General features: G+C 47.1%; 1 long non-coding RNA gene across 1 annotated transcript; it reads left to right on the top strand.

The window, feature by feature from the left end:
• Positions 1–6540: 6540 nt before the first annotated feature.
• Positions 6541–9620, top strand: LOC111589251 (uncharacterized). The gene is made up of 2 exons (XR_002263728.2): positions 6541–6836; positions 6913–9620. It is a non-coding gene; the product is annotated as an uncharacterized lncRNA (long non-coding RNA).
• The last annotated feature ends 3529 nt before the right edge of the window (positions 9621–13149 follow it).

Raw genomic sequence — 13149 nt, 5'->3', positions numbered from 1 at the left:
CATGCTAAGTAGCTTCACATTGTCAAGAAGCCTGGATATTATTCATCAGAACACTGGATATTGTTGTGACAAACAAAAATCCTTCTTCACGAAGCATGAAAAGAAGGGAAGGTGTTTTTTCGTCAAAGACTCAAAAAGCGGTACGTGTAAAGTTTCATGCATCGTAAAGAATTAAGCAATAAAAAGGGTATATTACATTCAGGATTACAAAATGTTACAATTCAGAAGTTTACTTTACAATAGTGTTCAATTTTCTTTTAGAACAACTTCTGTAGCTTCATTCAGGAGTCGATTGACGACTTCATCCATGATTGCTTCGGCCATCTTTTTAATTTCATCGTCTCCTTTCGGCTGAGGGCCTGGAGACGCTTCAGCAGGATCTGAAGGACAGGACACGGCTATGCTGCTATTACAAACGGAAAACGAAGCTTAAAACCAAAAATTACAACACAATACAAACTATTAGTTAATACCTAATTGACCTTCGGGCTCTGTGCTCTTTTCAGCAGCCTTAGCCACTTCTCTAGCATCGTGAATGCCCTTTTCACTTCTTTGAATAATATCTCCTGCCATTTCTCGGCCACCATTATCCCAGATATCAGTAAAAAACTTTCCACCAATTATGCTTGCTTCGGCCGAAGGGTCTTTTGCGTCTTCAAAGGACAAGGCAGTTTCGGATTGTGCTAAGATTTTTACGTGTTCACAACCCTTCTTCTCTAGAATGGTGGCAATTCCTCTGGCCCCAGAGAAAGCACATATATCCCCACGGCTATTTAAAATTTCTTCGAAGGCTTCAGCTTCGTGGTCGATCCATTCAATAGGACCTTCGGGATTGCCTCTTATAAAGTTTTCTTCACTAGAGAAGGCGCCGACCCTGGCGAAGCTAGCCTTCAACTTCTTAACACATTCTATAGATTTGTTATAGCACCTCTTTTTGGATGAACGAAGCTCTTCAACAGTTGCTTCCAAGTGATCCGCCCATTGGTCGCTGAGCTCTCGCCTTGTTTCTTCAAGTATACGTTCTTCCCTGGCTCTGGCCAGTTGTTTCCGAAGATCTTCTATTTCGCGTCTCTGAGCTTCAGCCTGACTCTTGAACGCAGCTTCGTCTTCCTTTATTTTATTTACCAATGAGTGTAATATTTTATCTTTTTCGAGGCCTTCGTTCCTCAGTTCAATTACTTCAGAACGAAGGTTGCTCAGGGCTATAGTACACCCTTCGTCTTCAGCATCTTTTTGTGCCCTGAGGGCATTACTAAGTATCAGGCCCTGCAAAGAAAAGTATGTGTGTTTCAATAAAACAAGCAAAAAGTTTTTTTTTGGTATCAACAAAGAATACAAGGATCCCATTTGTCGCACCTTTCAGCTATTGTAGGCCAGGCTGTCGGCCAAATCGTTCTTCGACAGCACTAAGAGCCCGTCTTCTAAGGTTGGGAATCCGAAGCTCTTGCTCATCTCCCGGCAAACAGAAATTTCCTTGTTGTCAGGGAGACAATACAAAAAGTCTTCTTCTCCACTACCATTGAATATTAACGCCCCCTTTGGATACTTCAGCTTTTGGGCGTAATGCTGGGCCTCTTGCTCCTCTTTTTCTGAAAGTTTTTTCCCCGAAGCATGACGAACAATATAATCACGAGCTCTGATGGATGCTTCGGGGGCAATGACTCCGATCTCTTCAACAAAAGTTGGCTTTGTTATTTTTTCCTCAGTTTCCAAGGATTCTATCTTCGCGGGCTCTGACGACCCAGCTTCGGCTTCAGTCCCTTGCACTGGAGTTTTGTTGTCAGAAATTTCAGTTGTCGTTTCAGGAATGGTAGCAGCCTTCTTCGGAGGTGTGCTTGAAGTTTTAATTGTTTCTAGTACATCTAGCACATTGGCCATTCTTCTTCTTTTTGGAGTCACTGCTGGCACTTTTTGATTTTTTATTGTCTCAACATTTGCTGCAGGACTCACAATTTCTGGTACTTTTTCTTCAGTTGGTTTTTTCACTTCTCCAATTTTTTCTGTGGATGGCACTTCGGCCATTTCTTTTGTTTCTGGCAGCGAAACCTTCGGTTCTTCTAGTTCTATCTTTTTCGCCGTTTCGGTCATCCCTGCAGCTGCAGGTGGTGTGACTGGTCTGGTTGGCTTTTTAGCCTCGGTAGCCGAAGAAGATTTTTCGGTAAACTCCGGCACCGAAGCTGGTTCGATATACCGCGGCCGGTGAGTAAGGACTTTTATTTTCTTTCTTTCAGGCTCTGGCTCGCTAGGAGCAGTTGCAGCTTCTTCTTTTGCAGAGGTTGTGTTCTTTCTTTTCTGCCTTCGGACGGGGTAGCAATAGTCAGGGTAAACAAACCCAATTGCATCAAATACCCGATTCAGCCTTTTCTTTTTTCGGCCTCCGAAGGCTGCTGACATCGCAGTATCTTCGGCCTTTGAATAAGCACCAAGCAATTCGTCACTTAAATTTTCAATACTCTTTAGCCAGTCATCATCTGGCTCGGTAAATTTATCTCCAAATTTGAAGGTGTACTTCAGTCTCACAAGCCCACCTTCGCCGGCCTCTTTTATGGTTTCTTGAGGCATTTCCCATTTCTCCGCAAGAGGCCAAACCCAGAAGGCAATATGCTCTTGTACTAAATCTCTTGTTCCAATAAAAGAGCAGATAACACCGAAGGCCCTCTGGCATTCTTCGGCAGCTTCATTCATTTCCACCTTCGGCCTCCGAAGGCCGAAGCTTTGCCAAATAGGACGCATAATTATACCTTTGATATCTTCTCGTGCTGATAGGTCATTCTTCACATAAAACCATTCTGTCATCCAATCCCCGGGCCATCTCTTCCGAAAGGTTGGTACGGGACAGCTTGCACCGGACCGAGAGACGAAACTGTAGCAGCCAAAGTTATTATGGTACTGTTCTTTGCCCCAAGGCTTTGTTTCATATAATAATTCGTGTATATTACAGAAGCTTCTTGCATCAGGCTTCAGACCTTGGCTTCTCGCGGCCCACACGAAGATATTTAGCCTTATAATTGCCTCGGGAGTAAGTTGATGAAGATAGACTTCGAAAATTTTCAACACCTCCACGACGAAGCTGCTCAAGGGAAATCGTAGCCCAGCTTTCAGAAAGCTTCGGTATACTACGACTTCATTTTCTTCAGGGTGTGGACAAGTCTCCTCTCCTTCATCGGCCCTCACAATGGACAAATCCCGAAAATACCTTCCTCTCATGTTGACAAGATGATTCTCTTTGATAGTTGACTTACCATAAACTGAATGGCTTGGTCGCCAGGGACGATCTTCGGAGTCTTCGCTACCGCTGTCCACATCATAACTGTCACTGTCACCAGTATCCTCAGACAAGCCTTCCAGAATTTCCTTGGTAATTTTTTCCGTGTTTGTCTTCGACATCGCTATAAGAAACCCCAAGTTTTTCTCCTCATCAAGAGTCAGCTTCGTTTCACCAGCAGTTTTCTTTTTCTCTTCATCAAGAGACAGCTTCGTCTCAGCAACAGCTTTCTTGTCTCCAGACATCTTCGGAAATACTAAAAAACTGTTTTCAAAGCCGAAGCTTTAAAATTAAAGACTCAGGGAATCTTAGCGCGCAAAAGCTAAAAATCGAGCGAGCGAGAGCAAGTGACAAGAGAGCGTACCAAATGAGCTCGCGGTATGCTCTTATTTATACGCTCGGTGCGGTAAAAATGGAAAGACCCCGCCTGTCAGTGAATGTTGCTATTCTAGCAAAGGGAAGGTGTTTTTTCGGACCTTCGGCTTAAAGCCTTCGTCCATGTCGCAATCTAAATTTATTATTTTAACAAATTAATATTGTGAGGGGCTACTGTTGGGGGCCTTCGGCTTCCGAAGGTCCTAAAAACATGATTTAACAGTGTTTCTAGAGTGTAATGTGTGAACAGGTATCTTCGGACTCGTATCAGAGAGGGAGAAGCTCAAAAGATACGAAGGTTGATACAGCGCCGAAGCTGTGAAGCAGGAAAGCTTCGGCATGTTCGCAGAAAAGAGAACCGACTTGAAGATGAAAAGGCCATTTAGACCTCGATAGATTACTATAGAATTACCACCAAATGTAAAGGGCATGTATGTAATTTTGTATGGGTTGTACCCCGTGCCTATAAATAGGTGAACAGTACCCCCGTACTGTTCACGCTGATTTGGTGTTCACCTTTGCGTCACGCTTGTACTTTCATTTCCTTCAAATTGGAGGTACATCTGTAATTCAATGTTATTTTTATTTATATATAATAATGATATATGATGATCTACGTAATTCTTTATGTTTCTTGTAATTCATTCTTCGTCAATATGTAATGCATTTATAAAGGTTCACCCTTTGTGACCTTCGTCCGAAAATCATTATATCCCAAGGGAAATAATGCTTCGTAGGACGAAGGACTTAACCGATTAACATTTTCTATGTTGCCTTGTTCTTGAAGCATTTGAGAACAAGTCCCCAACAGTTGCTTATAAAAAACAAACTTGCATAACAAACATGGAAGCACAGACAACATACATGGACACTACACTTTAGCAGATTAATAAAAACAAAGAACTTAAGCGAAAAAGGATTTAGAACCTCAGTTAGTTGAAGTGGACGTCAAATAATGAAATTAAAATTTTCAAGCTGCATAATAAGTAAAGGTATCATCAGTTCCATGCAATGCTTAGTCATGTAAGCAAAATTGTATGAGACCTGACTACAAACCATACACAGAGGTACTAAGTCGAATTACAAGAAATTGATATGCAACAACAAGGGGATCTGTTGGGGAAGTATACGGTAAATGGTACTTAGTTGTCCGCATAGGAACAAGAACATTAATTTGAGTACGAGCAACATTGAGCAAACAACATACAAACAACATGACAGCAAATTAATTGATCAGTTACAGTTTGGTGCATACACTGAAATGAGCACTCCACGATGACGAATATCAAAAGCAGACAAGAGTCTTCATGTCGTATCCTATGATCGATAACTTAAAGCATTGGTCTTGGTGTACATGATAACGACGGATCAGTTGAGCATAATAGGCGACTCGGAGGACAGAGTAAACCCTAGTTGTCCCAGTTGGCCATGAACAAATAAATCGATCTAGTTAAACTAGTGAAGTACATGTAAACCCTAGGGTGAATCGAACTTAGGTTTTTTTGGGACACGGATTGAATCGGAGGTGTAGAACATGGAGCAGCGACTCACGTACCTTGGACCTTGAAGCTCTAATGACGCAGATCTGGTGAGCGTAGATCTGTCGGCGAATCAACGAACTCCCGTTGACCTCCTCCCCGCAGACGCCGAACCGGCGGACAGAGACGACCGGCGGCGGCGCCTTCGCACGGATCGGCGGGGTGGCCGCTCCACGAAGCAAGCCGGTGGATCCGCGTCGACAACGACCTCTGCTGCTCGCCGCCCGGACCAGTAGAAAGGATTCGCGGCCGTGCCCGGATCAACAGCTTCCTTCTCCGGCGGCGTTGCGGTCGCGGTTGAATCGCCTGGAGCTCGCTCGACGGAGTATTCCGATCGCGTGCGCTTGTCTGGGAAGCTACCGGCCGAGGGGGGAGGCGAGCGCGGTAGCGTCCCCATCCATTTAGCGGGAGAGAGAAGGAAACGTGAGGGAAGAGGAGGAGGAAGAGGGATGCGGTGAAGGAGATAGGGTTCTACTGTAGCCCCTATACGGGCTACAGTAATATGGGAGGGGGAGGGAAGAGTCGTCCGTTGAACACAGTCTGATGGGAAATGCTTGGACGGCTTCGAAACGCACATTTCTCGCGCATGAGAACAACCCGAACATAGCCGATGGAGCTAAGAGCAACCTGTAGCAATAACTGAATCAGACTCTAAATATATATTCGGCTATCTAAATATATATTCGGCTAAGAGTGAAGAGAGGTAGTAAGAGAGATTGACTTGGACCAAAGTCAGTCGTTGCCAATAATCCCTCCAGCATGCAGAGGCGCGTGCATGCCTGTACGAGTGGATACATGCCATATGCGTGGCTCGCTATCAGCTTTTCATTTTCGTAATTCGCTGTCGATCAGGCGTAGTACACCCAGTACCTGTCCACTGTCCTCAGCAGTCAGACTGTGTTCAGCGGTTCCCTTAAATTTCCTCCCTATATCTCACTCACGTGTCACGTCAGCGTTCTCTCTCACCCTATATCTCCACGCTATACATCGGTTCCCTCTATATCAAACCTCTATACCCCACCACACCAATATTATATACTTTCATCATCAACTAACTCAACTACCAACAAGTATTTGTTTTATTTTTATTTGTTGTATGCACAGTACGCGGCCATAAATTAGTCCACAATTAATTAGCAAACTTCGTAATTAGTATAAATACGTTAGTAATAAATCGAATTTTATGTTTATTAAAAATTTAGAAATTCGCATTCTTCTAGTACACGACACGAGTGGTTTCCACCACACGACTGGCTTCCACGACAAGCCACGACCTCCTGGCTTCCTTGACACACCGAAGCCATCTATAAATAAGGTATCCCTGCGGGCATGCTGCACCCATCTACACACTCCTCTCTTATGTACCATCCGTCATTCCATCAAAAGTACGAAGTACGTACTCTTAGTTCAGCTCGTCATGGACTCATTGAAAAGTCTAGTGTTGTCTTCGTCACCCGATGATTCTGACGATGAGATCGATAACTTGTTGCTTTGTCACATGTTGACCACCTTGGACTAGGAGACACGAGCACGCGGCGTAGGCGCTCTCCATTGCCTCGTCGAGTTATCCATAGGGACCACGCTGCTGGAGAAAATCTCATCAAGCACCACTACTTCGGACCTAATCCAGTGTATCCACCACATGTTTTTCGTCGAAGGTACATTTCCTAAGTAATGCTTTTACTTTGATTTCGAGGTTCGTTTTCTTATTTTTTGCTTTGTTTTGGTTTTTAGGTTTCGGATGCATCGTCCTTTGTTCCTACATATCCTTCGTGCCGTTCAGCGAGAAGACGATTATTTCACTATTCGATGTGATGCAACAGGTTTAGCAGGGCTCGGTCCATTGCAAAAAGTATGTGCTGCTTTGCGTATCCTTGCGTACGGGTTACCAACCGATGCGGTTGATGAGTACATACAAATTGGACAGACTACGGCTAGGGTCTGTCTTATCCGTTTCTATCGCGCAATCATCTCTTCCTTTAGCGAACGATACCTTCGTATCCCTAACCACGACGACATTGCTCGCATACTAAGTGTAAACGCTAGGGCTGGACGAAATACTCGTGGCTCGATAACTCGCTCGACTCGGCTCGTTAGTAGCTCAGCTCGACTCGGCTCGTTTTAATTTTGTAGCGAGCCAAGCTAGCATTCTAGCTCGGTTCTCTAATGAGCCAGCTCGAGTTAGCTCGTGAGCTAGCTCGCGAGCCAAACGAGCTAAGCCACAACACAAGTTTGTCTAGTCGTTGGTGTCGTCTCATCTCTCATAGTCTTGTTTTCTCGTAGTTATGATCTGTGATATGGATATGTGTGGATGTGTCATGTGCTTAAATATTTGTATTATTGCATGGCTACATGTTTGTAGTGTTAAACACTTAGATTTTTCGGTTATACATATATTTATGTACATAGATCTTTATAATTTATATTTAGTTGTGTGGCTCGCGAGCCTAACGAGCTGGCTCGAGCTTCCTAACGAGCCGAGCTGAGCCAGCTGTTTAGCTCGTTAGTATAACGAGCCGACCCGAGCTGGCTTGTTACAGTAACGAGCCATAACGAGCCGAGCCATAACGAGCCGAGCTGGCTCGATATCCACCCCTAGCCTGATCGACATCGAAATAGGAAAATGAAAAGCTGATAGCGAGCCATGCATATGGCATGTATCCACTCGTACAGGCATGCACGCGCCTCTGCATGCTGGAGGGATTATTGGCAACGACTGACTTTGGTCCAAGTCAATCTCTCTGACTACCTCTCTTCACTCTCTAGTCTAGCAGTACTATGGTACTTGTTACAAAATATTACATATGTGATCAATACAAGGGGTGTGACAGTTTTGCCCAAGTGACACACCTCTTGGGATACACCCCTTCACTTGTATATAAGTATAATGATCTGTGGAATACAAACAACAGTTCTGCTATTTGTCTCTCTCAATCTCGTTACCACTGAGTATACTTCAACACGTTATCAGCACGTAGACTCGATGAGTGGTTTCCCACCAGCCATCGGAGCGATGAGGATGAACTTCAGCGGCGTCATCATCTTTCTCTCCCAGCAAGTGGCATTGAGTACGAAAGCTTGCATGCGCTGGTCCCCTCGGCCGATGGAATTTTGGTTTCAACCATGCGTTGCAGCGATGGAACTGAAAAATAACCGTAAGCATTAATCTCAAATTGCGCTTACCTTTTTCAATTTATTCCATGGCAAATTCGCCAGCACACACTGGGGCCGTGTGCCTACCCGCACAGAGGCCGCACCATGTCCGCGACGCCGAGGCTACGCTCACGCCAGGCCGGACCCGCTCCTGTGCGGCGTGGCTACGCCAGGGTCGCTTGGCCGCACCGCCGCTGGGCTGTGCGCAGGGGCCATCTGCCCACGCTGCAGCCGGGTTCGTGTGCCAAGGTCAGGGCTGCCTGACAGCGCGCCTGCGCAGGGGATTCCATCGCCCGGGCCAGGGGCCTCGCCCGCGCCGCCGCGAACCGCCGCCGAGGGGCCGCGCGCTTGCGCAGAGCAGCCGCGCCCGCCCTCGTGCGCCGGTCTGTGCCAAGCCACCGAGGGGCCGGGGGGCCGCGCGCCTGAACAGAGCACCCGCGCCCGCGTCGACGGGGCTGGGAGCCGCCGCGCCAAAACGACGGGGCCGGGGCCAGCGCAGCCGCGCCCGCGCGCCGAGGCTTGGGACGGGCCGCCGCCGCCGTGCGGGGCCACGTCCGGAACGCCGGTGTCCCACAGGCCGCACCCGCGCGTGCGCCGGGGCTGCGCGCCGCTAGGGCCTGCGCGCCCAGGCAACCGTTGCCCGCGCCGCCGTGGCCGCCCCGCCGTGCCGTGGCCGCGCCCGCCTGGTGGCGGTTGGTCGCCGCCGAGGCTGGGGCCGGGGCTAGGGCCGCATGCCCGCGCCACCGGAGGACCGCCTGCACTGGACCGCGCCAGTGCCGGTGCCGCCATGGCTAGGCCACCGCACCCGCGCCAGGGTCGCGCCTGCGCCCGCGTCGAGCAGCCGGGCTCGCGCCCGCGCTCGTATGCCGGACAACCGGGTTCGCGCACCGCCGCCAGAGGCTCACCCGCGCGCACCGAGGGGCTGCGCCGTGCCCGCCCACTCCGGAGGATCCCAGATCGGAGCCGCCATGGCCGGCCATCACCATGGCGGCGGCTACAGGGAGAAAAATGGACCGGTTAGGGTTCCCAACCCTAACCGTCCTTATAACTGGGCCGCCGCTAATGGGCCACCTCGACAGGCCGGCTCCTGGGGCATGTTTGGGCTGACTGCCTAGGCTGTGCTTAATTTTTTTTATTTTACGCAGTTTCAGTTAGAAGAACTATGTGTTCGTACATGTTACTGACTTTATCATTATTTGTACATCTAAATTTGAATATTTAGAATGCTGATGATATATGTAATTTTACAAACTTGTGTCTGTTTTATTATAAAAATACAGACTTGATAATGAGTTATATTTTATTTATATTTATAATTCACATGTTTCTGAGAGCAACTAGAGGGGGGGTGAATAGGTGATCCTGTGAAACTTAAACTTATAGCCACAAAAACTTGTTAAGTGTTAGCGCAATAATCGCCAAGTGGCTAGAGAGAAGGTCTTGCACAATACGATAATCACAAAGAATTCAACACAGAGAAGACACAGTGATTTATCTCGTGGTTAAGCCAAGTACAAAACTTGCCTACTCCACGTTGTGGCGTCCCAACGGACGAGAGTTGCACTCAACTCCTGTCAAGTGATCCAATGATCAACTTGAATACCACAGTGTTATGCTTTTCTTTTCTTATCCCGTTCGCGAGGAATCTCCACAACTTGGAGCCTCTCGCCCTTACACTTTTGATGTTCACAAAGAATCATGGAGTAAGGAAGGGAAGCAACACACACAAATCCACAGCAAAATGCGCACACACACGGCCAAGAATCGAGCTCAAAAGACTATCTCAAAGTTCTCACTAGAACGAAGCTCGAATCACTGAGAATGACAAACGAATGCGCAAAGACTGAGTGTGGATGATCAAGAATGCTCTAAGGTTGCTTGGTGTTCTCCTCCATGCGCCTAGGGGTCCCTTTTATAGCCCCAAGGCAGCTAGGAGCCGTTGAGAGCAAATCTGGAAGGTCTTTCTTGCCTTCTGTCGTCGGGTGCACCGGACAGTCCGGTGCACACCAGACACTGTCCGGTGCCCGATTTCCTTCCTTAACTGGCGCTGCCGACCGTTGGGCGCTAGAGAGCCGTTGGCGCACCGGACATGTCCGGTGCACACCGGACAGTCCGGTGCCCCCTTCTGACCGTTGGCTCGGCCACGTGTCGCGAGCGGATTCCGCGGCCGACCGTTGGCCCGGCTGACCGTTGGCTCACCGGACAGTCCGGTGCACACCGGACAGTCCGGTGAATTTTAGCCGTATGCCGTCGGTGAATTCCCGAGAGCGGCCACTTCGCGCCGAGGCAGCCTGGCGCACCGTACACTGTCCGGTGCACCACCGGACAGTCCGGTGCCCCAGACCGAAACAGCCTTTTGGCTGTACACAGCCAACTCTTCTCTTTTCTTCTTCTTTCTGTTTCTAATACTTAGACAAGTATATTAGTACACAAAACCAATGTACTAAGACTTAGAAACATACCTTTGCTCTTGTTTTGCACTTTGTCCATCCATAAGCATGAATTCACATTTAAACACTTGTGTTGGCACTCAATCACCAAAATACTTAGAAATGGCCCAAGGGCACATTTCCCTTTCAATCTCCCCCTTTTTGGTGATTTATGCCAACACAACATAAAGCAACTAGAATAAGTGCAAAAACACTTCGAATAAAACTCAAATTTATTTTGATTCATTTTTGGCATATATGGATCATCCTTTGCCACCACTTGGTTTGTTTTTGCAAATCAAACTCAAATCTCTATCTCTAAGTCAAACACACATGTTGAAGCATAAAGAGAGTCATTCCAAAAGAGATTGATCAAAGATTTCAAAAAACTCCCCCTATTTCCCATAATCAACACTTCTCCCCACAAGAGGCCAACTTTTGACAAAAGAGACAATGCAAAAGCTCTATTCTGACAAACGAGACAATGCAAGAGTTTTGACAAACCAAAAGCTCTATTCTACTATTTTCAAAATTTCTCAAGTGGTAGCTGATCCATCTATTGCTTTGGCCTTTATTTTCTCCCCCTTTGGCATCAAGCACCAAAACGGGATCAATCTTGGCCCTATAACCCCATTGCCTCACCAAAATCTTCAATTAAGAGCAAATGGCAATAAGAGTTCATGAGATGAACTTGGAATAAGTTACCCTCTCATCGGAGTGCAGTGGAAGTCTTTCATGGTCCAAGTCCACCTTTTCCCTTTTAATTCTCCTTTGAGACTAAAACAAGCAAACTCAAGCATATGGTTAGTCTCAAAGGGTCAAGTTGTAACACAACTCCCCCTAAATATGTGCATCACTTACACAAGGACTTGTGAGGTCCAGGGAATGTTTGTACAACTTGAGCACCACAATAAGCAACAAAATGCAGAATGAACATGATCAAAGGCATAAACATATGTATGCTACAATTCAATCCAAGTTCCGCGAATCTAAGACATTTAGCTCACTACGCAGCCTGCAAAAGGTCTTCTCATCTAGAGGCTTGGTAAAGATATCGGCTAGCTGGTTCTCGGTGCTAACATGAAACACTTCGATATCTCCCTTTTGCTGGTGGTCTCTCAAAAAGTGATGCCGGATGTCTATGTGCTTTGTGCGGCTGTGTTCAACAGGATTTTCCGCCATGCGGATAGCACTCTCATTATCACATAGGAGTGGGACTTTGCTCAGATTGTAGCCAAAGTCCCGGAGGGTTTGCCTCATCCAAAGTAGTTGCACGCAACACTGTCCTGCGGCAACATACTCGGCCTCAGCGGTGGATAGGGCAACGGAGGTTTGTTTCTTAGAGTTCCACGACACCAGGGACCTTCCTAAGAATTGGCACGTCCCTGATGTACTCTTCCTATCGACCTTACATCCAGCATAGTCGGAATCTGAGTATCCAACCAAGTCAAAGGTAGACCCTTTTGGATACCAGAGCCCGAAGCAAGGCGTAGCCACCAAATATCTTAGAATTCGCTTCACCGCCACTAAGTGACACTCCTTAGGATCGGATTGAAATCTAGCACACATGCATACGCTAAGCATAATATCCGGTCTACTAGCACATAAATAAAGTAAAGACCCTATCATGGACCGGTATGCTTTTTGATCAACGGACTTACCTCCTTTGTTGAGGTCGGTGTGTCCGTCGGTTCCCATCGGCGTCTTTGCGGGCTTGGCGTCCTTCATCCCAAACCGCTTTAGCAGATCTTGCGTGTACTTTGTTTGGGAGATGAAGGTGCCGTCCTTGAGTTGCTTCACTTGGAACCCAAGGAAGTAGTTCAACTCGCCCATCATCGACATCTCGAATTTCTGCGTCATCACCCTGCTAAACTCTTCACAAGACTTTTGGTTAGTAGAACCAAATATTATGTCATCGACATAAATTTGGCACACAAACAAATCACCATCACATGTCTTAGTAAAAAGAGTTGGATCGGCTTTCCCAACCTTGAAAGCATTAACAATTAGAAAGTCTCTAAGGCATTCATACCATGCTCTTGGGGCTTGCTTAAGTCCATAGAGCGCCTTAGAGAGCTTACACACGTGGTCGGGGTACCGTTCATCCTCGAAGCCAGGGGGTTGCTCCACGTACACCTCCTCCTTGATTGGCCCGTTGAGGAAAGCACTCTTCACATCCATTTGGAACAACCTGAAAGAATGGTGAGCGGCATATGCTAGCAAGATACGAATTGATTCTAGCCTAGCCACAGGAGCAAATGTCTCCTCAAAGTCCAAACCTGTGACTTGGGCATAACCTTTTGCCACAAGTCGAGCCTTGTTCCTCGTTACCACCCCGTGCTCGTCCTGTTTGTTGCGGAATACCCACTTGGTTCCCACAACGTTTTGC

Source organism: Zea mays, chromosome 7 (assembly GCF_902167145.1).
Source record: "Zea mays cultivar B73 chromosome 7, Zm-B73-REFERENCE-NAM-5.0, whole genome shotgun sequence".
Classification (NCBI taxonomy): domain Eukaryota; kingdom Viridiplantae; phylum Streptophyta; class Magnoliopsida; order Poales; family Poaceae; genus Zea; species Zea mays.
This window is presented reverse-complemented; position numbering and strand designations above follow the sequence as displayed.